This window comes from Zalophus californianus, chromosome 4 (assembly GCF_009762305.2).
Source record: "Zalophus californianus isolate mZalCal1 chromosome 4, mZalCal1.pri.v2, whole genome shotgun sequence".
Lineage (NCBI taxonomy): Eukaryota > Metazoa > Chordata > Mammalia > Carnivora > Otariidae > Zalophus > Zalophus californianus.
Genome location: NC_045598.1, coordinates 171,463,675 through 171,488,354, shown reverse-complemented (window position 1 = coordinate 171,488,354; position 24,680 = coordinate 171,463,675). Strand labels below are relative to the sequence as shown.

The window sequence follows — 24,680 nt, the reverse complement described above, 5'->3', positions numbered from 1 at the left end:
CAAGGGACTTGACTGCAAATTGGCCTCAGAAATGCAGCTGCTCAGTCTTAAACTAGGTGCTGTAAATTCTACAGGCTATAGAAGGCACAGCCATCCCCAAAGCATGGCAAATTCGAGTGACAGCTCCTTGATTCAGGAATGATCCATTACCTGGCTTTTCTTTGTTCTCTTCTGTTTTTAAGGACTGACATAGCTCCTTGGTCAAAGAAATGGGGCATTGTTTTTAACTAAACTCTATATTATAAGCAGTATAAAGGGTAGCTGCCCATCTCAGTGCAGATATCCCATCCTTTAGGAAGGCTTCCCTGACCTTCCAAATCTGGGCCAGATGCTCCCCCTATGGTTCTTATGGTAGTAATCTTTATATTCCATTCTATGGCACATAACACGGTACCGTAATTGGCTATTTGCATTTCTACCTGCCAAAGTGTATTGTTACCCACTGTACTTTGAATGCTTAGCACAGTTTTGGGACATGGCAGGGGTCAGGTCTGGGAGGTAGAGGAAGAATAGAGGCGAAAAACCTGCAGTGGAATATCATTTTTAGATATCAATTCTTTTCATTGTAGATACCAATCTGTGTATAAAACCAGACAGAAAGCCATCCAGGAACAGATATTTATCCTAGAAGGCGTCCCCTGAGTGCTCCTAGTTACAGACACATCCTAAATCATTTGATGAACTCAGCAAAGCCAGTCTCCCTCTGGATCAATTTTCATAAACAATCCAGGTAATTTCTGGGAGGAAAGAGACCAAGCACTGTTCCCTAAATTGGAAGTTAAGAGACACCTGCCAGTGTAGCTCCAACAAAGGCCCCTTGCAGGAAAAGTTCGTCAAGAGTATAGATAAAAAAATCACCTCGGGTGGGGAGGGCACCTGGGTGGCCCAACCGATTAAGTGTCTGCCTTTGGCTCAGGTCATGATCCTGGAGTCCCGGGTTCGAGCCCAGCATCGGGCTCCCTGCCCGGCGGGGAGTCTGCTTCTCCCTCTGCCCCTCACCCTGCTTGTGTTCTCTCTCTCTCAAATAAATAAGTAAAATCTTTTTTATCTAAAAAAAGATTTTGTCAGAAAGAGAGAGCGCAAGCAGGGGGAGTTGCAGGCAGAGGGAGAAGTAGACTCCCCGCCGAGCAGGGAGCCTGACACAGGACATGATCCCAAGACCCCGGGATCATGACCTGAGCTGAAAGCAGACACTAAACTGACTGAGCCACCCAGGTGCCCCAGTAAATAAAATCTTAAAAAAAAAAAATCACCTCAAAGAAATGGGAAGTCTAGCCTCTACGCCCTGACGTAGACACCCTGCTCTCAGAATTCCCATAGCCTTTCTAGTCATCATCCTCTCAAAAAATGGAGCAGAGAAAGAGAGATGGGGAACGTGGAAAGAAGGAAGAAGCTGCAGTAGACAAGAGCAGCCACTTTTTGTCTTCCAGGCTCTGTACTAGATCATCTTAGATCTTAACCCTATAGAGTGGCTACTGTTATTCCTGTTTTCTAGATGAGCATACTAAAGCTCAGAGAGGTTAAGAAACATGGACAGGGGCACAAAAGGAGCAAGTTTAGATTCCCCCATATCTTTCTGCCTTCCACCTGGTTTCAGCTACTAGATTACACGGCCTCAGTTGACAGCCTCCGTCACACAACCCTCCCCCACCCCCTATCCAAGAAGCTGATGGAGAATGTATCCAGTGGGATTGAAATCTTATACAGACTTTTCTTAATCATGTTATCTGTCACAGGCTGGTTTTGTGACCCCAGGCAAGGTAGTTTATATCCCAGAAGCTCAGCGATCTGATCTCTAAAGGAAGAAAAATATTTACTTCTGCAAGTATTTGAGGGACTTAAATGTGTTTCTGAAAGAGAAAAAGGCAGGTATTCAATAGGTACTCAAAAAAAAAAAAAAAAAAATGCCAGCAGCCCTATCAAGGGCAAATCTGCCAAGGAGGAAGTTTGTTTTATTCATTTTCCTTTAAGCTTTCCTGTCCGCCCACACCCCTGCTGTCTCCTCTGTTCCCCCGGGGACCATCTTGGGTCTCATTTACCAATGACCTTGTTCTATACAAACTGTCATAATCCCAGATAATGTGTTAGCTCAGGGGGACTCAAACAATACCACCTCGGCCTGCAGTAATTCAGGAAGGCCCTTGTCCTTGAAAGGAATCTTGGGTTACACATGACAGGCCAGGAAAACAACAGTCATTTGGCTGAGTTTGGATAAAAATGACAGCAAATGTGGCTCTAGAGTCACATAACTGCTCAACTGTCAGCCAAGGATCTCTGTATTTTACTAGGTGACATTAGGAAGTATTTAAGAGCCAAAGGGCACACACCCCAAGGAGCCTTTTGTGGGCTGGGGCTTGACCCAGTGCCCCTTAAGTTACACCACTTTGCTTAGCCCATTCTTTTTTTTTTTTTTTTTAAGGATTTATTTATTTATTATAAAGAGAGTGGACGAGTGGTTGGGGGACAGGCAGAGGAAGAGGGAGAAGCAGGCTCCCACTGAGCACGGAGCCAGACACAAGGCTCAATCCCAGGACCCTGAGATCACGACCTGAGCCGAAGGCAGCCGCTTAACCGACTGAGCCACCTAGGCGACCCTGTTCAGCCCATTCTTAAGACAGCCCTGGCTGATTCAGAAAATCAAGACAGGCATGGAAGGCCCCAAGTGTTCTTTGAAATCCTCAGCTGGACCGTTAGCAGCAGGAAAAGGGCCAAAGGGCTCCTCCCATCAATCCTGAAGCCTGGGACCTGCCCAAAATTGTTCCAGGAATTCTGATGGGTTTCAAGAAATCCTTCCCAGGGAATGACTGAGAGGCCTCACCAATGCGGCTCCTGTCCTTTCAAAGGGACCCCCAGGAGGCCAGGGCTGCAGTGGAGATTCAGGTCTATCCTGGCACAGGGCTCTCCAGGCAGAAGGAGGAGATGCCTAGTGTTGAGTGAGTATACTGTACATCAGGGATAAACCTTGAAAACATTTTGCTAGGTGAAAGAAGCCCCTCACAAAGGACCACAAGCATATTGTATGCCTCCATTTAAATGAAATATCAACAAAAAGTAGATTAGTGGTTGTCAGGAGATGAGGTGGGGGGTGGGTGGGGGGTCAGACTGGGGAGAAATGGGAAGTTTCTGCTAATGAGTATGGAATTTCTTCTTGTAATGATAAAAATGTTCTAAAATTGCTTGCAAGTGCTGATGGCTACACAACTCCGTGAATATACTCGGTGAATATAAAAACCATGGTATTGTATACTTGCATGGTATATGAATTATATCTCAATAAAGCTGTTTAAAAAAATATCCTGAAGTCCACTTACAATAACCAAGTTATTAGGGCCAGATTCAGAGGAAATCCATCCAAATTGCTCTTTTGAAACAAGCAAAAACCCAAATGCTATCCTTTCATTCACTCACTTACTCATTTACTCCTTCCAAACGTCCCTGTGAGTTCTCTGTGTGCAGAACTGGACCACCTTACCAGAAACAGAACACCAATTTTCCTAATTGCACCCAGCTTAAGCCTGTTTGTGTAAGGATTTGAACACAGACCTCTTCATCCCATGCTGCAATTAGGAAGTGCCCTCCTTGGCCCTTTGTCAGGGAGGAGCCCCTAAGTCTTAAAGGGGAATTCCAGGAAAACTTGTTTGCATTTCTGCTCCCCATAGAGCCACCAAAGTCTTACCCCATACTTCTTTGTTCTTCCCTCTCCTATTTCCTTCAGCTGCTACCCAGCCGACTCTCCAAAACTTCCAAAAGGGAGTCCAAACCTTCCAGAGGGAAGGGGGCTTGGGTAGCAGCTCCAGAAGCATTTTTCAGGGGGAAATCCTGGCCCCTGTGAGAGCTGCATGCAAGCTCCATCTGGACATTTCTCCTAAAGACAAGTCCTAAGCCTGTACCTAAGTAGAAGGGGTGACCTCCAGTCAACCCTGAGCTCCTGTGCCAGAGGGCAGGCTTCACGCAGAGGACCCAAGAACCCAGGGCCAAAATCGGAGTGCCTGTGGTCCAGGACTTGCAGGCGGCGTCCAGGCGCTCGCCAAAGACAGAGGCCACTCCTGTGGCTCCACACTGGCTCCTCTTGGCCTTTCCCGAACCCTGTCTTGCCTGTGCGCACTGCATGCCAAAGCCCAGCTCCACCGGCGGCATCTCTGCCAGGCGCTGCGTGCGGAACAGGAGGCTCGAAGCAGGAAGGGGGTGCCAAGGGCTAAAACTGGAGGAGATTAGGGGTGGAAAAGCCAGGGCAGAGAGGACCCTCCAACACCACAGCCCGCTCATGCATCTCAAAACCGCAACCTCCTGCGTCCAGACACCAAAGCAAAACGCGCGAAGCATCCGGGTTTCCTGGAGCAGAGGCACAGAAGAGCTGTTACTGCCAACGTCCTCCATCAATAAGCTCGGTCGGCTTGCTCCTCTTTGCGTCTAGCGCCTGACCCCAGCGCTGATCTGTGGCCGTACCAAGGGGGGGCTGGGTGAATTTTGGCTCCCAGGACCTCCACCGACTTCTCTTCCAAGCGCCCCCAAATACAACTTAAATAGAAATAGCGTGCTCTTCATATTCATCTCTCCAAGACAAATTCCTGAGCCCCCTTTCTCACCAGATTGTCGCCTCTACTAAGCCCCTTCTACTTGGAAATGCTGGAATCGCCAGTCTCGAAGCCAAACCCACTTCTTCCCGCCGCGCGCTCACAGCACCCAAGTACAGGGCAAAGTTCCCGGGAGCAACACAAGGCATTGTCGCTGTCTCTGCATTCGCATCACGTAGCACCTCCAAACTCCCTGTCCAGCGACCCCCGCGGGGAGGCATCTGGGTGCACCGTCCCATCCCACCCCAGAGGTCTCCGGGCCATCCTGGGCGCACGCGTAGAAAAGGTCCCCCATGGAATTGCATTGCTTCTGCAGGTGTCTCGCCCTCTCCACTTTTCCTTCCTAACGACTAGATTTTTCAAAGCCGACCCGAATTAGGGCAGAGAAAGACTGGAACTGACCTGTGCAGGGGAATGTTCTAGCCGAAGATGGGGACCTCTCGACGCCTAGGTAGGATCCAAATTCGCCGTGAGTTGGTTCTTGGCGGCGCACGGCTCTCGCTTGCTTCCCGCGTTGTGCCCCCTTTTAATTAGCCTCTTCTCTCCCTCTCCCTCTCTTTCTCCCTCTCCCACTCCAGCTCCCCACTCTGTGCAGCCCGGAGCTGCGTCCTCTCCGGCGCCTCCCTCCTGCCAGGCGCCCAGGATCAGATAAGAGGAAAGGAAGGCCAGCCGGCGGCCAATTATAGAGCGGAAGGTGGCCGCGGAGGCGGAGGTTGGGGAGGTGGGAGGCAGGCCTAAGTCTCAAACGCCCCCCAACCTTATCTCCTCCTCCTCTCCCCACCCCCGCCGCGCAAGCGGTCCTCCGAGGAGCCCGCCCCCGCGCCGCCCCCGCGCGTCCCCAGACCTGGCAGCCGCCCCAGGTGCGCGCCGCAGCCGGGTGTCGTGAGCCCAGAAAGAGCCGCCTTTGCCCCTTCACTCCGACAGCGGCCGCTGAGTCAGGCCCTGCGGTCGCTTGGCGAGGTGTGGCGCCCTCCAGGACTCAGGTACTGGGTGCCCACTTCCCCGTTCTCAAGACACGACTTGCCTTCCCGCATCCAGGACCTGGCGCTTGGGAGCGCGCACGCACTGCGAAGGGGTACCCTGCCTCCCCTCTTCTCGCTTCCTGGTGTGAACGAGGGCTGCAAAACGCCAGAGCAGCGATGCTCAAAATTTAATGTGCAGGAGAATCATTTGAGGTGTTGAAATGGATATTTTTGTGGGCTAACAAGGACGAATGTTGGCAGTGGCCAGGGCTTGGACTTTCTGAACCGCTGATTCCCACTCGCAAAGATCCTGTTTCAGCAGGTCTGGGCTGAGGCCAAGGACTCTGCATTTATCAAACACCCCGGTGGTTCTGATCCATGCCGTGCACCTTACGAGAGAGAGTCTCTACCTGAGATGTGAAGCACACGAGGTGCGCCAGACCTCGCGCCAGGCCTCGAGGAACCAGGGCTGCGCTGTCACTCTCTGGGCCCCTTTAGAAAGTCATCGTCCTTAACCCGTTTTTGAACCGGGCACCAATCCTCGGCGGCGTTCTTTACAATCCAGCTTTTGTGCGCACAAATGTTGGGGAGAGAGTTACAGAAACGACGGAAATTGAGCAACAACTCATTTTTGCAAGAAAATGCTTTCTCACGTTGGAAAACGGCTAAAGGCCGGTGATGGACAGGAGAGAAAGGGCAAGGGGTCCTCTTAACGGGCTTCCCACATGCCCAGCTGAGAATACAGAGAGAAGGGCTTTTGAAACCTTTAAAGGGGGCCCATTGGACTTTCTCACCGTCCCAACTATTATTAGCCACCAACTCCGCCTTCCCCGATGTTGGCGTGGAGATTCATCTACTTGGAAACGCTCTGAACTTCCCGCGGGCCCTGCGGTTGGAGTGCAAAGGGCCCCCTCCAGCCCCCACCGATGCTCTGCCTCCGCTGGTCCCTTTTTCCAAATTGGCCTCTGCTCGGCCCCAGGGCGCGGCCAAGCTCGGCGCCCTTTTGCAACTGCGCTTCACAGAACCAAATTTGCTGGGGTCGGGCAGCCAGCGCGATTTTTAAGGAGACAGGCTTCGGAATCCAAGCGCTCCGGGGAGACTACTGCAAGGGTGCGAGCGCCACCTGGTGTCCTCGCCTGGAGCCTTGGGAGAGGGCGGGAACTGGAAAGCTAGCCGTCCACCTAGATTGAAGTGCAGAGACCAGGATTCCTGAAATGCGGGGTTTATTCCTGGAGACAACCACCACTTCGTTTGTTCCTCGTCCCACTCCCCATGCAAGTGGCCACTTCCATCGTACTCTGTTCCCCCTTTTCACTGATAAAATCTCTTTTTTTAAATGTAAGTGGAGCTGATACACAGTGTTACATTATTTTCATGTGTACAACATAGTGATTTGACACCTGTGTATGTATGCCGTGCTCACCACGAGTGTAGCTACCATCTGTCACCATGCAGCCCTATTACAGCACCGCTGACTATGTTCCCTATGCTGGACCTTCTATCCCTGGGACGTATTCGTTCCGTAACTGGAAGCCGGTACCTCCTACTCCCCTTCACCCATTTTGCCCACCCCTCTACTCCCTCCCTTGTGGCAACCACCAATTTGTCCTCTGTATTTGTGAGTCTGCGTTTCTGCTTTGTTTGTTTGTTTTTAATTCCACATATAAGTGAAATCAAATGGCATTTGTCTTTCTCTGACTTATTTCATTTAGCATAACATCCTCTAGGTCTATCCATATTGTCACAATAGCAAGATCTCATTCTTTTTAAGGCTGAGTAATATTCTGGGGTGTGTGTGTGTGTGTGTCTGTGTGTGTGTATGCCACCTCCTTTATCCATTCGTCTATTGATGGACACCTAGTTTGCTTCTATATCTTGGCTATTGTAAATAATGCTGCAATACACATAGGGGTGCACATATCTTTTTGAATTAGTGTTTTCCTTTTCCTTGGGTAAATACCTAGTGGTGGAATTACTGGATTGCATGGTATGTCTATGTTTTTTTTTTTAATCTACTCAAGTCTTTCGTTTTTATCAAGATGTAGATGACTAGTGTAAGCTCAGCTTTTTCTGTAATTCCTCTGAGGAAGGTAGTGGCATATTCCTGCAAAGTTTTAGGCAGAGGGGGAAAAGTATTTATGATGAAACTATAGAAAATTAGAAATGAGGAATTCCCAGCGGATTTTTAAATGTGAAATATGTGCACAAAAATCTATATACAGCAAAGAGAAAAGCATAGTATTTGGTAAAAACCCTATACAATAATGTATATTGATTTTGTAACCACACAAAATGTTATTTCTTAAAATTCTAGCCCATCCTTCCTTCATCTTAACTTTTGACTTCTGGCATTTCACTTTCAATGTAAATAAACTTCAGTTAATGTTGAATCAGAATGGCTGGTTTTAATCAGTTGTCCATTATGTTGCAGTTCTGTGTAAACTCCCAGCCCATTCAAGGGAGTGTTTATTCAACATTTATCTTAAGTTCAGCCTTCAGAGTCTGGTAGAGTACTGAGAACTGAATCATAGAAATGACTGGAAGACTCCATTAATGGTCTCCTCTCCCCCATCTAGAAAAAAAATTGTATCTGAATGAACATGTGAACATCTGGAGCCTTCTCAGAGATATCCAAAAATGTCCGCTTCCCACAATCATTGATTTCAGGACTCAGCAACTCTTATTAGATTCTCATCTGAGTTTGACATGACTGTAACCTTGTTTCTCTCGAAGGACCCCCCACACGCGCAGTTTCCCTTCTCCAGTCAATCCCGGGGAACCTTACAAGAAGACTCCAGATACAAACTTGAATTGAAGGAACTCTGTCTCTTGCTTGTGTCACTTTGGTGAAGTTATTTTGCTTCTCTGAGCCTAGCTCTTTATGTATAAGAAGGGAGTTATTAACTGTATCTCAGGGGATGGTTTTGTGGATTAAATGACAGATGTGGTTATGGACCTAATCCATCATGATGATAAATGGTGCTGTATCACCCAAACTAGGACTGTCCCTCTTCTGCCCACTGCATATGGTAATACTCTCTTTAGCAGCCCCTTCCAGAAAATTCTCCTTACAATGTTTCTCAACAGAGGTGCTATGGGCATTTTGGGTATGCCCCAGACATTGTGAGATATTTATTATTTCTGATTCCATCACCAATTCCCAGGAGCATTCTCTCCTTCTCCTAGTCACTGTGAAAACCAAAAATACCACTGTCCATTTCCTCATACACTCTGTAGAAAACCACGGTTTCCAGCTTCATGAGTTATTTGCAGTTCTTCTCCAACCCCCCTGTAAGAGCCAGCTATGATTTTTCCTCAGCCTAGCATCCATTCCCCCCTTCTTTTGTTAACACAGTGCTCATACTCAGCCAGTATGAGCCCCTGCTCCCATGTTCTCCCCTTCCATGCTGACCTCCCATCCTTGCTCCTGAGACTCCCAGTGTTTGTCATGATCTTGCAACAGCACGGCTGGTAACAGAGTGTTAACCCCCAGCACAGCAGGGAAACTTCAGGACCCTGCCCCATTGTCAAGGGCTAATGTACCTTCTAACTGATGCCATACCAGCTGTTAAATACTTTGTATCTCACCATAGAGCACCAGGGCTCTGAGTTCTTCTTGGGAAATTGCTTCTACTCTATTGTATGTAGCTGCGGTGGGTTGTCACTCAGAGTTCTCTCTTCTCCCCTAGCCAAGGGTCGGCCTAAACTCTAAACTAGGCCAACCAGATACTCTATCCCTCAAATGGGAGTATAAAGTGGTGGGATACAAAGGCAGAAAAAAGTGTTCACTAATTTTTTTTTTAATTTTATTTACTTTTGAGAGAGAGAGAGAATGACAGAAAGCATGAGAGAGGAGGGGGTCAAAAGGAGAAGCAGACTCCCCGCTGAGCAGGGAGCCCGATGCGGGACTCGATCCTGGGGCTCCGGGATCATGCCCTGAGCCGAAGGCAGTCGCCCAACCAACTGAGCCACCCAGGCGCCCCAGAATATCTCAAATCATCCTAGCAATGAGGCCTGAGGTAACAATAAATAGACCTAGACAGAGGTCTAACATCCAGCAGAAACACCAATACAGCTGTAGCTGTTGTTGAAATACTGAAATATTTCCATAGCAAGTGGTCAATAACTGTCTCCCCACACCTCTGAATGTCCTCCTCACCATCCCCTTCCTGGGGCCACTATCCCAGATCTTCCTTTGATCCAACAACTGTAGAATTAACCCTCGTACCATTGTCTGAATGTTTACATCTCCCCAAAATTCATATGTTGAAATCCTAGCCCCCAAAGGTGGTGGTATTAGGCGATGGGGCCTTTAAAAGTTGTTTAAATCATGAGGCTGGAACCCTCAGGAAGGGGATCTGTGCTATTTTAAAAGATGCTCTAGAGAGATCCCTCACCTTTTCCACCAGGTGAGAATACAACGAGAAGTCTGGGATCCAGAAGAGGGTCCTCACCTGACCATGCCGTCACGCTGAGCTCAGACTTCCAGCCTCCAGAACTGTGAGCAATACGTTTCTGTTGTTTATAAGCTGCCCAGCCTATGGCATTGTGTTACAGCCGCCCAAAATGAATGGACTAAGACAGTCTACATCAGCTGAGGGCTTCTAGTGTAGCTAATGGCAGCCCCTCAGATTGGGCTGTGCCTCTGCCCCATCTCGTTGTTCAATTTTTTGAATATCAGCACAGAACTCCAGAACATCTCTGGCTTCTGTAGTTCCTGAAGCTTCTGTCTCAGTCTTGTGAGCTACCTCCTTTTTTCTAAATCTGCTTTCTTTCTCTCCCAACCAAAGAACTCCACCTGAGTCCATCTTCATTTTACCAACCCTGAAGCTGAGACAAAGGAGATGAGAGAGCTTGTCCAACCTTCCCTGGAGGATTAATAGCAAAGTCAACACTAGAATCCAAACGTCTTAACTCCTAGACCAGAGCTTTTTCCCAGTAGAGTGCATTGACCCTTTTCCAAATAATACCGGAGATACCTCCTACGCTCATAGAGGGTTTTCACTTTACAGTGTGCATGCAGGTATATCATCCTGTTTTAATACATTGGCTCTGCAAGGCAAGAATCATTCCAGAAGTTAAAATCATACTGTCTTATTCTGTCCATTGTGGGGCAGGAGTCCCCCCATCTCCTCACAATCACCTTTCATGTTCCTGAACCAGTGATTAAGACATTCCTCATCTTCTCGGCTCTGTGGCCCAGATCAAAGTCAGGACTTTAAAAACAGCCAAGGTTTTCATGGGTGACAGCACCCTGTCAGTGTACGCATGTTGCATAAAAGGTTCTATTCATGGCATAATAGGGTTGGTGCAGGCCTAAGGGATTATACATGTGTGCTAACCCCTCGCTTTACAGACGAAGAAACGGAGGTCCAGTGAATCAAATCTCCTGTCCAAATCCCCAGAAAGAGTTAGTGGCAGATATTACTAGATTCAGTATCAGCGGACAATGGTCCAAGACTCTTTCCAATAATAATAATGTCCTAATAATAAGAAAAGCCTTCACTGAGAGTCTTTTGAATACCAAACATTTGAGAAAACTCAAATGGACAGTTCTAATCTTTTAAATTATTATCTTATTAAACTAATTCTTACATGTATCTTAAAAATGCAAATAATACTAATAGCTTATTTTATTTTATTTTAAAGATTTTATTTATTTATTTGAAAGAGAGAGAATGAGAGAGAGAGAGCATGAGAGGGAGGAGGGTCAGAGGGAGAAGCAGACTCCCTGCTGAGCAGAAAGCCTGATGCGGGACTCGATCCCGGGACTCCAGGATCATGTCCTGAGCCGAAGGCAGTCGCTTAACTGACTGAGCCACCCAGGCGCCAGTAATAGCTTATTTTAAAATATTGTCTTGCTTACCAGAGGTAGCCACTTTTGACTCTTTTAGTTTTTTTCTGACATTTTCAAATGTCCATGTTTCTAAATGAAATGCATGTACTGCTATCTATTAATTAATTTTAAAACATCACTTGTAGGTTTTGTAATATGGCAGAAGAGGATGTAATCTTTTAGGCTTCTATCCTCTCTTCTCTTCTATCTTCCCAATATGATTACAGTTTTTTGTTAAATCCATATTCACTGTTTCCAGGCACAGGCTTTGTAAATATTATTCATATAAAAGCATCATAATGCATTATGATTATTTTTCCTTTTTGCTTTTAGTTTTTCCTGAAGTTGATCATTACCTTGCTTATTCATCTGCTTAGTTTTCTTTTTTGCTGATCTTTCCAACTACTTGCAATAACATCTTAGTCCAGTGTTCCATAAAGCCACTTATATTTGGTAAAAAAAGAAAAAATTCAACATTCCTCCTTCTCCAGGCAGATTTCTCTTTAGACCTGCTGCTCAGTGTCATCTTGGCCTTTGCTTTGCTACTTAGAATTCCCTCTGTTTTTCTCCAAGATTGGCTTCCCTATTTCCTGGAAATCATGTCTCCCTCTTTCTTAGTACACTCTTTTCTTGTTTTGGTGGAGTACATCCTCCAGGAGTTTTCTCTGGTTGAAAAGATGGTCCAATGACAGCAGGCATGGTGATGAAGCTTGTCTCTTGAGTCATGCTACTTCTATCTGAACGGCTACCCTCTCCGCCGGAAGTACAGTTATTATTCTGGGGGTTCTCGTTCTTTCTCTCGTGTGCTGGATGTCCTGTTTTCAATTTTGCACATCTTCCCAGATCTAGTTTACTCCATTGCATTAAGGAAGGACATCCTCTAGTGGTATCATAAGATAGGTGCCTGGGGAGGAGAGATACATTTTTGAGATTTTGTATGTATTTACTTTCAAATATCATTACTAGTTTGGCTATGCATTGCATTTTAGCTTAGAAGGAATTTTCCTTCAAAATTTTGAAAACGTTGCTCCCTTATTTCTTGCTTCTAGCATTGCTATTGTAATGAAGAAGCCATTTCTGACTTTTACCCAACTCCATCCCAGAGAGAACTCACCTTTCCCTCCTTTGAATTTGTACAGTAATTATTGTTTATTTTTGGGAAAAAAATCGAATATGACTTTGAGAGAGCTCATCTATTGCTGTCCACTCTGGTTGGTATGTAACATATTTCTCTCCTACCTGCCCAGGTAGAATGTGTGCTTCCTGGGAGGCAAGAAAATCGAGCAATATCAAAGAGCATGGATTGTGACAGAGTTCTGGCATCGCCAGTAACCTTGCATAAGTCACTGAACCTCTTCGTTCCCGTTTCCTAATTTGTAAAATGGGAACAGTAAGCGTGCCTAACTCATGGATGTATTGTGATTATTAAATGAATTAATCCACCCAATCTAATTAAGTTTTTATTCCATCCTTTTGGACAATGAGGTCTTAATATATATGCATGCATTTAAAATTTACTATTAGGAAATTATGTAGATAAAATATGCCAGGTATAACCTATATAAGTATTTGCACAAAAATTAATCCTAAATGTTCAGACAATAACAAGAAAAATATACTTTATTTTACTAATTTGTAATATGTACTTTTGTCTTGGTCAAAACTGCACATCAATGAGCAGTGTGGGAGCAGGAATCTAATAACTTTAATATTTGCACCGCCAGAAGCTCTCAGCGCAATACAGCTCTGCAGAAGTCTAGAATCTTAAGCTGTTTTGCTGGGCCAAATTCTTTCTCCTGAGTATTATATTTGCCATTATTTGAACCTTAGAGACTGAAGCCATTGTGAAACACATCAATGGGATAATCAATGACCTAGCGCCTTGCTTATAGTAGGGACTCGACAAAGGCTTATCAGTGTAAGTTTATTTCAACAGGAATCAGAAGCAGGGTCCCAACTGGTTGAGGAAGTCTTTCTGCTTTGGTTCTTCCTGTGTAAAAACTATTAATTACAAGACTTCAACAGAGAAGCAGATGTGCTAATATCAACTCCAACATAGGGCCTTACTCATAATTGGGGCTTGATAAGTGTTTGTTACATTGAATCGAATGAAATTAATCAATTATGTCTCCTCAGTTCTTCCCAGGATGGGGTTCAACTCACTGCATAATTTAATTGGCTTGAGTTCTCAAACACCACAGAACACTTCTGTTTAGAAACCCAGAGAAGGATCCAAGACCATAAAGGGTTACATATATTCCTTGCCTAGGGGACATATCTGGCACAGAGACCAGGCCTTAAACTGGGGGAGAAATGCTCACAAACCTTCAGGTCATTCTAAACCTCCTGTAAAGGGAACTTGCCAAGTCTGATCTGTCAACGCTTGTGATAATGGAGTAATTTTTTACTGCTTATGATGATAGAACTGAACAAGATTTCAAAATATGTTCTTACTACACAGGAAAAAATGCATTCTCATCTAAGAGGTTTCAAATCAATGATCACAATAAATGTATCCATCTAAACTTTGAAATAAGTAGATGTAGCATGGTTGATTTGCTCCTGGGGTACAATTTATATTCATTTGTAACACTGTGAGCGTTTTAGTAATTAAACCCAGCCACATCTAGAGGAAGCAAAAATTCTGTAAGTGAAGGCGTGAAATTCTGGTAAACGTGAAGCACGTCTCAAAAAAGTAGTTCCCTTTAAAAATTATGAATATACTTTATATGTTTGAACTTCACAATTAAAGTGACTCTTGGTCACCACCAAGTCTGTGGGGCTAAACTGAAAGACAAGAATTGACTTGGATGGCCTTACACAGTCTTTCCCTTTTTTTCTAATTATATGATGCATGCAAGTGGAATTTTCCTGGAGTCTCAAGTGTATTCTTTTTGTTTTTCCCAAACTTTTTCCTTGTATTACAGCAGCTGCTTTTATGCACAGTTGATTTTGTTAGAGTGGCATTTTCTTGCATATTTGCCTTGAAAAGGGTCTGTTAGAGTGTCTTTGGAGCTCATGACCTACTGATTTCCATAATAAATTTCTGTCTATATACTTTCAAATCAATTCTAGAAAGACCCATTAACAATTGACCTAAAAGAGTTGAAAGATGTAAGATTCTTCATCTGGAGTTAGTTAAATGAGGCAGTGAGGGGAAAAATGAGAAATCATTTCAGCCAGGGAACACTCATACAAAATAAAAGAATCATCCACTGGAGAGCATTTGGGGGATTTTCTCCTCTATTTTCTGCTTTCAGGGAAGACATCATCGAAGTCATTTCAACTCCTCAAAATACCCTCAAATTTTGCAAGGCTCCAGGGAAGGAGAACCACCCTATCTCCTCCCTTTGTACTGACACCCTCATTTTGGAGAAAGTGTTTCCTTCCTAGATAACAAATAGCTCTCCAGAAAATAGAAACCTATACCCAAAGCATTTTGCCCAGAGGGGTGAAAAACAACATAAACACATGTGTATATCTATCTAGAACTACATCTACATCTATATCCAGAGAGGGAGAAAGACACTTTAAGTCGGAGCTGATACACTGTAAGAAACTCAAACGGCTATGGAAAAAATTTAACACCATTCCTGTTTTGTATTGAAATGTTTCAAATCAGATTTATGTAAATTTTAAATAGTTTTTTTAAAGATTTTATTTATTTATTTGAGAGAGAGAGAGAGTGCATGCGAGAGGGGGGAGGAGCAGAGGGTGAAGATCAAGCAGACTCCCACTGAGCACAGAGCCTGGCACCCCACGGGGCTCCAATCTCACCACTTGAGCCAAATCAAGAGTCAGACCCTTAACTAACTGAGTCACCCAGGCACTCCCCATCTTTTTATTTTCTTAAACATAACTTACTGTGTTCTTTTTAATTTCACTATCTAAAGTCTTTGAAGATCTGGTTCTATTGTCTCTTGGTTTCTTTTCTACTGCCTGTTGCTCATGGTCTCTTATTTCCTTGTGTATTATGAGTTTTTTTTTATTATGCATTCATATTCTTGGAACTTTTTCTATGGAATTATTTGAGGCCCGTGTTTAAAGTGAGTTCCTCTAGAGAGGCTCAAGTTTGTTTCTGCTAGATGTTTAGGGACAATATCAAATTGTGACCAATTCAAAATAATTCTTAGCCTTGAGGCTTTTTAATTCCATGGATAGTGCGAATTCAGGCCACAAACCTGGATGACTATCTTTGGGCTTTCGTTTCTTAGAGAATCTCTTTCCCCACCCATTCACTCAGTTCCGAGATTTAAAAACAAAACACAAGAAACACACTTTACTATCTGCTTCTCAGAGTGGGTTTATTTCTGGATTTCCCTTTCATGGATGGTGCAGGCATTTAGATTCCCAGCTATATGTGGGAGTCACCTAGAAGAATTCCCCTTTGGGGAACCCTGGCTTTGAGCTTGAGAGGCTGTAAAAATAGATTAATCTCCAGGGGTTGGTAGGTGTCCTAGGACAAAAGCATGCTTAAGTGCTTGCTCACCTCTGGATTCTTGCCTTTTAATTTTTGGCTTCTAAGGATTTTTTTTTTTAACTTTCTTACTAGCTTAATGTATTTTATTAGATGTTATTTAATATATTTATATAGCTTTTTGTTTTTTTCAATGGAAAAGTTGTTAAGAGTACCCAGGCTGTCCTACCTCCACGAGACTTGGAGGTCTAAGGTGATTTTTAAAACATCAAATACATTTTAAATTAATTAAGATGTAGATATCTATTTATATAGTGAAATTAAAAAGAACACAGTAAGTTATGTTTAAGAAAATAAAAAGATGGGGAGTGCCTGGGTGACTCAGTTAGTTAAGGGTCTGACTCTTGATTTGGCTCAAGTGGTGAGATTGGAGCCCCGTGGGGTGCCAGGCTCTGTGCTCAGTGGGAGTCTGCTTGATCTTCACCCTCTGCTCCTCCCCCCTCTCGCATGCACTCTCTCTCTCTCAAATAAATAAATAAATAAAATGTTAAAAAAAATAAGAATAAAGTTTCCCTTTTCAAATCTGCTTAGCCATTTTAATAATCTTTCTTACTCATATTCTCAATTTCAACATTTCTTTTTTTTAAGATTTTATTTATTTATTTGAGAGAATGAGCAAGAGAGAGAGAGAAGGAGCAGAAGGAGGGGCAGAGGGAGAGGGAGAGGCAGATTCCACACTGAGCAGGGACCCCAACTTGGGGCTCAGTCTGGGGACTCTGGGATCATGGACTCCAGAATCATGACCTGAGCTGAAGGCATGACCGACTGAGCCATCCAGGTGCCCCCAAAAAGGAGAGTTTAGAAAAGCAAATCCTAATCCTTAAAAAATTAAAAACTCAGTGCATCTAGAGAATCAATATGAAAACACATACAATGTTAAAAATCTGAAAGATAGCAAGATATAAAATTAACATATGTGTAAAATTAGTTGGTGAATTCGGGATTTTTCTATTTTTTTGAGTGAGGCTTGGATGGCTATGTATTTTCCCCTTAGGACTGCCTTTGCAGTATCTCATAGGTTTTGGACTGATGTGTTTTTGTTCTCATTGGTTTCCATGAATTGTTTAAGTTCTTCTTTGATTTCCTGGTTGACCTCAACATTCTTGAGCAGAGTGGTCTTTAGCTTCCAAGTATTTGAATTTCTGCCAAATTTTTTCTTTTGATTGAGTTCCAGTTTCAAAGCATTGTGGTCTAAGAATATGCAGGGAATAATCTCAGTCTTTTGGTATCAGTTGAGACCTGATTTGTGACCCAGGATGTGGTCTATTCTGGAGAAAGTTCCATGTGCGCTCGAGAAGAATGAGTATTCTGTTGTTTTAAGGTGGAATGTTCTGTATATATCTATGAGGTCCATCTGGTCCAGTGTGTCATTCAAAGCTCTTGTTTCTTTGTTGATTTTCTGCTTAGATGATCTGTCTCTTGCTGAGAGTGGAGTGTTGAGGTCTCCTACTATTAACGTATTATTATCAATATGTCTATTTTAGTTAACAGTTGGCTTATGTAGTTGGCTGCTCCCATGTTGGGGGCATAGATATTTATAATTGTTAGGTCCTCTTGTTGGATAGACCCTTTAAGAATGATATAGTGTCCTTCTGTATCTCTGACTACAGTCTTTAGCTTAAAAATCTAATTTGTCTGATATAAGAATTGCACCCCAGCTTTCTTTTGAGGTTCGTTGGCATGAAAAATGGTTCTCCATCCCTTCATTTTCAGTCTGGATGTATCTTTAGGTTCAAAATAAGTCTCTTGTAGACATGAACAGACACTTCTCCAAAGAAGACATACAAATGGCTAGCTAACAGACACATGAAAAAATGTTCATCATCATCAGCCATCAGGGAAATTCAAGTCAAAACCACACTGAGATACCACCTTAACGCCAGTTAGAATGGCAAAAATTGACAAGGCAAGAAACAACAAATGTTGGAGAGGTTGTGCAGAAAGGGGAACCCTCCTACAGGTGGGAATGCAAGCTGGTACAACCACTTTAGAAAACAGTGTGGAGGTGCCTCAGAAAATTAAAAATAGAGCTACCCTACGACCCAGCAATTGTACTACTGGTATTTGCCCCAAAGATACAGATGTAGTGAAAAGAAGGGCCATATGCACCCCAATGTTCATAGCAGCAATGTCCGCAATAGCCAAACTGTGGAAGGAGCCGAGATGCCCTTCAACAGATGAATGGATCAAGAAGATGTGGTCCATATATACAATGGAATATTACTCAGCCATCAGAAAGGATGAATACCCAACTTCTACATCCACATGGATGGGACTGGAGGAGATTCTGCTAAGTGAAATAAGTCAAGCAGAGAAAGTCAATTATCATATGGTTTCCCTTATTTGTGGAACATAAGGAATAGCTTGGAGGACATTAGGGGAAGGAAGGGAAAAATGAAGGGGGGGAAATCGGAGGGAGAGAGGAACCATGAGAGATGATGGACTCTGAAAAACCAACTGAGGGTTCTAGAGGGGAGGGGGGTGGGGGGATGGGTTAGCCTGGTGATGGGTATTAAGGAGCCCACGTATTGCATGGAGCACTGGGTGTTATATGCAAACAATGAATCATGGAACACTACATCAAAAACTAATGATGTATTGTATGGTGTCTAACATAACATAATAAAAAAATAAAGAAAAAATAAAATTAACATATAAATCAATGTCCTTTATATACACAAAAACAATAGAAGAGTGAATTCCATTTACAATAGCAATAAAAAAGATAAAATACTTAGAAATAAGCTTACATGAATTGTGCAAAATCTACATGAGAAAAATGTCAAAATACTTTTAAAAGACTTATGAACTTCATCAAATGGACAGCCATCCCTTGTTCTTGAATAAAATGACTCATTGCTATAAAGATGTTAGTTTTCCATAGGTTAATCATAAAGCCTCCATAAAAATACCAAAAAGCTTTTATCTTAAAATGAGATAAGTTGACATGAAAAGTCACATGAAAAAATAAGCATGCAAGAATAGCCAGGGAAACACTGAACAAGAGGAGCCATTAAAGAGTGAGGGAGGGAGAAATCTCTATCAGATAGTCAAATATATTGGAAAGCTGTTATAAGTACAAGACTGTTGCACTAGTTCATGAATAGACACATTGATCAATGGAACAGACTAGGAAGTACATATACATATGGAAATGTAATGTGTGATAAAGTTGGCATCTCCAGGCACTGGGAACAAAATTATGTTGGGACAACTGGGAATCTACTTAGAAAGAAAGAGATAGAATTGTATCCCTAACTCCTATTATGCACAGAGAGAATACAGAAAAGAACAAATGGATAAGAAACCTAATTATAAAAAAGAACCTAATTATAAAAAGGAAGCCAGGCAAGTACTAAAAGGAAACTAAAAGTAGGTAGTTTTTTTTTTTTTTTGAAACCTGTAAGGAAATGCTTTCTAAATATGTTTAAAAATTCAGATAAAATAAAAGGGAAGAATCATGAATTCAACTGGATAAAAACAAAAGAAAAATTAAAGGAAGTTGCATGGTACAAAGCTCTGTAAGCAAAGTCAAAAGACAAATTACAAAATGGAAGACAATATTTGCAGCATATATTGCAGATAAAGAACTAATATCACTAATAGATACAGAACTCTTTGACGTCAAATGAAAAAGGACCAAAACCCCTGGGCAAAACCCCTGTAGCAGAAAATACCCCCTAAAGAGATACAAAATATTCCTTATGCTATAGAAAGAACTTCAGTCTCACCAAAATTAAATGCAAATTAAAAGGAGAAACACCATTTTTTACTTCTCAGAGTGGTAAAAGTTAATTAGAATGATGATGTATTCTGCTGACAAAGCTGTAGGGGCACTAGGACTCTCACATGTTCCTGACAAGTGTGCAAAATGGCACACTCTCTGCCTAGACAGTGTATCACAAAGACTGTTTAATTAACTCTTACAGGCATGTTTACTTCTTCACCCTCTGTTTCTCTGCACCCTGACTGATACAGAGGCTCCAGTGAGAAAGTAAAACTGCACCTCCACGTATAATGAGTTGGGTTTGTCATGAAAAATTTGATAAGTATTAATGTGAAAATCAATCGCATCTCTTATCTTTAACTTTCTCTCTTTCTCTCTCTCTCTCTTTTTTTTTCTGCAATACTGCTTTCTAGGGATACCCTTAGAAGACAAACTCCCCTGTCTCTCTTTCACCGCTGGTCACATCGCACACTGTAAAAAGCTAACTCCTCTGCGCTTCTTGGTTATACCAATACTTCTAAGCACTTGTACCCGTGAACTTCAGTTCACAATATTTATATCTAAGATTTATCAAGGTTGTCCCTTGAACTTATTTTAATCATATAGTAGGTGGATAAAAATATTGGCGTTTGAAGGTGTAGGGGAGGAAAAAAATCTTTTTCCTCTAACTATCTTAAGTTCTTCAGCTGGGGCTCTATCAGTTAGGCTAATAAAAGACAGATTAAGAAGAGAAACACAAACAGAAATTTATTAACATATGCATTGGGCATACACATGGGAGTACCCAGTGATGAGGAACTCAAAGGGGTGGTTTCAACTTGGGCTTACATAGCATCTTTCCAAAAGAACAATACATTTTTAGAGCTGGCAAGCCAAAGAAAAAGGACTTTGAGCTTCTAGGGCCAGCAATTGTGGGAAGGCAAATATATGGGAAAACTAATGTAGATAAGAGCTAGTTTTAGCAAGATTTGTTATGTAGATTCCTCTGGTGCCATCTCTAGGCTGATAGGGGTCTAGAATTATCTCTGGTGATTTTCTGTCCTTCCTGGAAGGGAGAGATTGGGGGGGGGGGGGGGCAGGAAACTTTATCAAGTTATGTCCTGTTTTAGACAAATTGGGGGAGAGCAGAGAGTTTTTCTTATATCTACTTCTCAATAGCTTTTAGTTCAAAATAATCCTCATACCAAACTGGCATATTTGGGGGGGTGGCATAGTCTGGTATCCTTTACAGGAATAACCAGACACTGCATTTTATCAAACAATTCCTCAGCAAAAGGGGATATTATATGGACTACAGCAGAATACCAACACTGCTGTGAGTGTCAACATATGTCCAGGTTGCATGGGAAGGTTACAGGGCAGAGGCAGGACTGGAAATGTGTATGAAAACTAGTTCTGAAACAGAGGAGCTTCGAACTATGTGTACTGTTTGACTTAGGAAATGCAGTAATTACATCTGTAGGAATTATCTTAAGGAATGGTCATGGCTCTGTGTGAAGTTTAAGTGACAAGGATAATCAGAAAGCAAACAAACAACTGTGTCTTCTAGGCGTAAAGAAGATCTGGAAGACTATATACCAAGGTACAAACCAAGGTTTTCCATGAGTCATTGAGATACTAGATAACATAAATTTTCTTTTTGTTGCTCTCTATTGTTAATGTTCTCCATAATTATTATGCCTTGCTTTTATGATTTTTTACAGAGGTTATTTCGATTTTTTTTTAAATTGTGTGTATGTTTTCTGATTTTGAAAACATGTAATGATGTTCTCTACTCCAGGAGTTGAATTCCGTGGAAAAGGAATCTAGTTGCAAAGGGGAGAGTTGGGGAAACATCAAGAAGTTGAGTCCCCTTTCCTCTCTAAACTGTCTGTGCTGATATTTAGCCAGGTCTTCTCCAGCCCACACTCCTGCCATGAAATGAATCCCAGTGCATCATGTGGACACCTGCAAGGGGCGGAGTGAACCTGTGTTTGGGCAGGGAGCCTGGAAAAATGGAGGGTACTTCCAATTCCTTTGGAGTGTAATCATTTTCTGTTTCTCCATAACTAGATGACCTCCTGGTCTTTTCCTTCCCAGGGATCTCCCTAAAGCTTGGGCACTTAGTCAGGTCTCAGGTATAAACCATCTGGTAAGAAATTATTCTGATAAAAAAAATCTTTTCTATATCAAAGGTATGTCAGAATCTTTGAGTCAAGTGTTAGCCCTGGCCCCTCAACAACCTTTGGATTCTCCCAGGTGTGGAGAGAGTGAGAAAGACACCATGATGGATGATATGTGAGAAGCACGTGCAAAGGTCTGTGGGGTCCAGTCATCATGTTCAGAAGCATGTTTGGAGCAGAACCCCCAAGAAATGCATTTCACAATGTTTTGTATGCAGTAAGAGGGATGGGCTTCCTTATGAAAATACAGGAGACTCTCTAAACCTCCTCCACAAGGCTCTCCCATTGGAGAGCAGCAAGTGAGCAAGCAGTCTAGACTTAGGTTCTCACAAAAATTATAGTTGGGCAGCTATTTGAACCTTGATGTCTCTGACTCCAAAAACATGTTTTCCTTTGTTTTGTTTTCCAAACCATGCAATACTGTCATCAAATATCTTAGTATTTTTAAAACCTTTTTCAATACATTGAGAAAACTTACATCATGCTCCTTTACACATACATACACTCTAATACACACGCTTACAAAGAAAAGTTTCATGAAACAATACACACTTTTAGTATGTGCAAATGGATCATTTATAGTTTATCCTATTGCTTCCTTTTATGATGCTGGTTTCAATCCACTCCGTGTATTTCACAACCCAATAAGGGATCAAAACCTACTTATATCATTGACAAAGCTGCTTTAAGCAATTTTTTTCTGAAAATACTCTTAAATTCTCATGGGTTTATTTTCCATACAAAATATCTTTTGCTGATACTCCCCAATAGGGCACCATCACTACAAAAAGGTGAGAGAGTTTGTTCTGTGGTTTAATAAGCTCCTCATTCAGACGGAATCTTCTCAACCTTTTGCAATTAAGTATTCTGTTTTAACTGCTTGCTAAAGCACAGGCATTGGTAGTCAATCTCTGCTTTCCTTGTTACTTGTCCAGACACTGATCCTCTAATGTCACCCCCCACTCCCCTCCCCCCTAGCACCTACATTAGGGCCTCTCTGGGGGTTGGATGCTGTCCTGGGATGTGGGAGCAAGTGACTCAGCCATCAGTTGACTTAATCTGAATTCCTGTTCTACTACATAACTGTGACCTTCGGGAAATAACGTCATCCTTTGAGCTCCAGTTCCATTGTCTATTAAATAGGCAAAATGGTAGTCTTTCATTTACGGCATTGTTATGAGAATGAACTAAGATAAATTGGGTGATGCATAGTAAGTCTTCCTAGGAAGATCAGCTGTCTCTTTTTCTTATTCCTATGTATATCACATCATATCATGTTATACTATAATTCTCATGGCAGCCCAGAGGTGCCAACATATAATGGGGAATCTGTACACACATGTCTTCAATCCCAAGTTCTGACACTTAAGCAAATTATGTAGCCTCTCTCAGATTTTTCATTACTAGATGGATAGCCAAACACCTAACTAGATGGAGTCAACGTGAAGGTTAAATGAGATAGGGCATGTCAAGTACCCGACACATAGCAGGTGTTCACCATGTGGTCCTTTTCTGTCCAAGCTACTGCTTTTCCTATTTTACCCTTTTCCCTGCTCTACATTCACCATTTTCTCTTTCTCTCCCTCCCTCTCTCTCCCTCTCTCTCTCTTTCTCACACACATACTCCTGTACATCCTTCCCACCATCCTAATTACCTGGCCATACACAACCAGAGGGTCTCTAGCTCCAACAATGATGTCTAAGCCCACCATACCCGCTACATGTCAATGAAATCGGTACAGGGGAGCAAGGTGCAGCTAGCAGTCTATCAGGGCCACCACTGAGCCAGCCTTCAAAGGGATAGTAAAGATGTCTCTTGAATGTCTAAGCTTTCAAGACAGAGACTATGTTACTTACTGCATTCTAGGAGGTGAATATAGTGAGTCTGACCTGACACAGCTACTCCTTGAGAGAAGCAATGAGACCTGGGGACAGGGCCACATTTTCTTAGTGATAGTTATTGTACTGGGGCCAAAAAACCAAACCAAACCAAAACAAAAAAAAAAAAAACAATACTTGAAGACCTAGTGAAATGGTGAAAATCTAGAGCCCAAGCTCCAGAGAAACTGTTATGCATCACGAAATTCCAGGTGTGATTGGATTTGTGTGTCTGTTTCAATTCCAACTGGAAAGTTCTGCTTCCAGTTGGAATTGAAACAGACTGGAGCAGATGAAGGAGAAATAACACGTAAACGGGATTCTGGGTGGGATCCGGAATAGAAAAAGGATAATAGTTGAAAACGGATGAAAACTGGGATAACGTCTGCATTTTTGTTAATAGCATAGTACCAATTTTAATTTCCTGGTTTTGATCATTGTGCTATGGTTATGTAAGGTGTTGACCTAAAAGGAAGGTTATCTGGGGCCACCTCTACCACTGAGAACAGCTAGAAAAGCTAGGAGAGATTACTGAGTATAATCTGCATGGAGCAAAATGTACAAATCTTAAATATGGAGCTCAATGTATTTTTCTGTGCATAATATATAAAATGTGGCATCCCTCTCCATACCGAACCCATGTCAAGATACAGAATGCTTGCTCCTTGCCTTCACCTCACGAATCTGTATCAGCAGTCAAGAGAATGGTTAGCTCGGGGGACAAAGACTTGAGTAGTGATTAGGAAGAGGACCTGGGGAGACTTCTGGGCACCGGTAATATTCCTTTTCCTCACTCAGGTGTTGGTTATAGAAGTGGGTTCATTTTTGATAACTGAGCTATGCATTTATGGTTTGTGCATTTTTCTTTATGTATGTTTCTATTAAAATAGTCATTTAAAAAATATGATTCACACTGTGCCTCACTGAGAAAAAACTGAAAACATTTTAAATTCCCTTAAGTGCTCCTAGGCACAGGAATTCCAAATCAAAGGATAACCACCTAAGGGCACCCGGTGGCTCCGTCGGTTGAGTGCATCCAACTCTTGGTTAAAGCTCAGGTCATA

At 42.7% G+C, this 24,680-nt stretch overlaps 1 protein-coding gene across 5 annotated transcripts in view; it reads right to left on the bottom strand.

Annotated features, from left to right (window-relative positions):
* COL14A1 (collagen type XIV alpha 1 chain) overlaps nucleotides 1–5,303 on the bottom strand; it is a 212,549-nt gene extending 207,246 nt beyond the window's left edge. For 3 of the 5 annotated variants that reach the window (XM_027624793.2, XM_027624808.2, XM_027624828.2), the window contains exon 1: nucleotides 4,977–5,303. The gene's annotated coding sequence lies outside the window, so the exon portion shown is untranslated. The remainder of the gene's footprint in view (nucleotides 1–4,976) is intronic. The other 2 variants (XM_027624799.2, XM_027624819.2) reach the window with 1 other exon arrangement.
* Nucleotides 5,304–24,680: the final 19,377 nt, after the last annotated feature.